At 48.4% G+C, this 3,210-nt stretch overlaps 1 pseudogene; it reads right to left on the reverse strand.

Annotated features, from left to right (window-relative positions):
• Positions 1-628: 628 nt before the first annotated feature.
• On the reverse strand, positions 629-2,018 carry LOC143641056 (zinc finger FYVE domain-containing protein 1 pseudogene; annotated as a pseudogene).
• Positions 2,019-3,210: the final 1,192 nt, after the last annotated feature.

The following is a 3,210-nucleotide window of genomic DNA, read 5'->3' on the forward strand; positions in this document are numbered from 1 at the left end:
GGTTGGTCTATAAAACAGGCTTAACAGGCTTAATCCAAGAATTGGGATTCAGCTCCCTGAGGGCCCAAGCAGAATTCCCATCAGGCTGCCTCAAGTAGGCATTGCTGGGAGACCCACCAACCAGGCAGCTGGGGGGCCGGAAGGGAAAAGTCAGGAAAGGGAGGCTGCCAAGGCTTGCAGAGAAGCAGCAAAAGGCGACCAGCAACGCAGTGGCTCTGGACCTGGCTTGGCTTTGTGGGGAAGACCTGCTGCCACTGCCATCCCGTCCCTGTAGTGGGGACAGACTGGGGTAAGTCTTCACAGCCAGCAGCAGCCTCAATACACTCCCAAGTTCCTTTCATATGTATATGTCTATATATATATATATATATATATATATATATATATAGAGAGAGAGAGAGAGAGAGAGAGAGAGAGACATATACATATATATACATATGTCTATATATATATATATATATATATATATATATATATATATATTATTTTTAGCTGAAATAAATGCAACAGATTTGGGTTCACCACCCTTTGCTTAGAGCTGCTCGGTCCCTTGCCCTGAGGGGTTTATGCCTTCGGGCCTGCCGTCAGGCTCACCCCCACAGAGGGAAAGTGGCCCAAAGAGGAGAGGAGAGAACACATACCACAACAGGTGACTGGGAGGAGGGCCTACCTCAATGAGACTTTTGTTTCTAACCCTGAGAACCTAAGGAATTGTGAAGGACTTGGAAAGAGGGAGCTGGGGTTAAAGGTCACCGGGCTTTTTATTGCAGTTGAAGCAGACTCGGACAGGATGGTCCCAGCCACGAGAGGGAACAGCCCAGCTTTCATGGAAGCACTCATCACAGAAGCCCTGTCCGCAGGCGCGGCAGTGGTGCTTGGAGAGCTTGATGCTGAACTCCTTGCGGCAGTTGTGGCAGTGCAGGATCTCATGATCGGGCACCCAGTAGGCAGGCCTGGCCGCATCTTTCACCAGGCCTAGTGGTATGTCAATGGCTGTCACCATGGCTCCCAAGGTGTTCTGCACAGCCTCTCCCACCTTCTGAGCAATGAGTGTTCCGCCTTCATCGTCTACCTGTGCCTCAGTAACATCTAACTGGACATTCCTGGAATCGTAGCAGTTGTCACACACCCTCATGGGTGCAGGCCCCCAGCCCCGCTCGGGCACTGGCCGGGTCTTAGATTAACAGCTGTCGCAGAAGCCCTTCCCACAGGCCCGGCAGTGATGCTTAGTGTCATTGTCTTTAAAGGATGTCGCACACTTGTTGCAGCTCAGGATTTGGGAATTGGGCCTCCAGTAGGCAGGGGCAATCTGGTCTGTCAGCCAGGAAGTCATAGCTTTGGTGGGCCCAAGACTTAGCTCAGACACAGACTGAGCCATGAAGTTCATCCCATCCAACAAGCTCTGGGCAGCATTGTTGTTGTCCCTCAGAAACCCATCAGTTCCAGGCCACACATGCACAATCTCTGTTCGCACCACTGTATCCACAGGATCTTGGTTCCCAAACCAGTACTGCCGGCTACGATAGACCACGCCACAGTTTGGACACTCGATCACATATCCAGACCAGGCATATTTTGCAAGACCCATCCAGGGAGAGTCGGTGGAGGCAGATGTTTTGGGCACTACGCTGACTTCCTTGCCTCTCTCATAGCAGGCCTTGCAGGTATAAACTCGGTTGTCATACTGGTGAGAATACCTTCAACGGCTCTTGGCTTCGTGAGGCACTCCTTCCTTCCCATGGTTCATGCTGTTCTTACATCCAACCCCACAGCTGAGGCACAAGGAGGAGCAGGTGAAGTACTCATCTGGAAAAAAGGAGCTGTGTGCCATCTGGTCATCAGGGATCTCACCGCTGAAACGGTCACTCAGTGCCTTCAGGGCTTTGAAGATGACCCCAGGATGTCGGGGTGAACGGGTGGTGTTGTTCTCTAGCTGCTGCTCCAAAGCACGACGAAGCCCAGAAAAGTCTGTGGGGGGATTGTAAGTCCTCGTTCCCTTGTAGTGAATGGAGCTAAAAGCTTCAGGGAAGAGACCCAGCTTCCGGAACCAGTCCTGGATGAGCTTCTCTGGCACCTCTGACAGGTGATACTATAAAAGTCATAGCCAGGCACACTGGTGCAAATCTGTAATCCCAACAACTCTGGAGGCTAAGGCAGGAGCATCACAAGTTCAAAGCCAGTCTTAGCAGCTTTCTAAAAAGAAAAATCTAGCCAGGGATGTTGGCAAATGCCCAAAATTCCAGCTATTCAGGAGGCTGAAGAAGGAGGATTATCGGGCTGGGGATGTGGCTCAAGCGGTAGCACGCTCGACTGGCATGCGTGCGGCCTGGGTTCGATCCTCAGCACCACATACAAAGATGTTGTGTCCGCCGAAAACTAAAAATAAAATGGTCTGTGCATCTTAATGTCATTAAATCTATGCAAAGACATTCACTGGTGCCAGGCTGTCATTCCAAACTTGATTCTGAAAGACCAGGTGCTTGTCAGAAACATCAATGAATTATGTTAGAAAGAGCTTCATACTTGTAGGTGTTGATCTGGAAAGCTGTGATAAACAGCTCAGGGCGGAGATGTCTTCAAGAAACCCTTAACTGAAGTAAGATTCTCCAGACTGACCTTTTGCAGGTTATGGAAACCTCACAGTGGTAATAGCAGAGTCCAGCCTTCCCTTTGCCTACGTGGCCCACTCCCACCATAGTAAGAAGTGAGGGTGAATTCTTAATTTCTAGTCATTCATAAAAGTCCTCCTTGATAAGGTCTTGCTCCTTCTTCAAAGTTCATCTCACTCAAGTCTAAATAAGAAGAGGACTTAAACTATGGTTTTCTAATAGTTCTCACTATGTTCTCTATTGTGCAGCGTCATTGATGGTGTACTTACCATTATGGTTAGCATGTTTATCTGCCCGACCTTTGCAACTCTACCTTAAACTCTGGGAGGTTAGAGTTCACGTGCTGTCCATCCATGTGCACTCAGCACAGGATCTGGTAAATCCTCAATAAATTAATGTGGCTTAACTGATACAGTAAAGAAAGGAAGTAGGGGAGAAGAAGACAGCAAGGAAGGAAAGAAAGCAGAATGGGAGGAATGGAGGGAGAAAGGGACAGAAGGAAAAATGGATTAACATGCAATTCTAAGAATTTTTCAGAAAATTTTGTCTGTCCTCTGAAAGTACGTGACCTAGTTGAGTAAAGAGTAATATGTCTCTATAA

Source organism: Callospermophilus lateralis, unplaced genomic scaffold (genome assembly GCF_048772815.1).
Source record: "Callospermophilus lateralis isolate mCalLat2 unplaced genomic scaffold, mCalLat2.hap1 Scaffold_83, whole genome shotgun sequence".
Lineage (NCBI taxonomy): Eukaryota > Metazoa > Chordata > Mammalia > Rodentia > Sciuridae > Callospermophilus > Callospermophilus lateralis.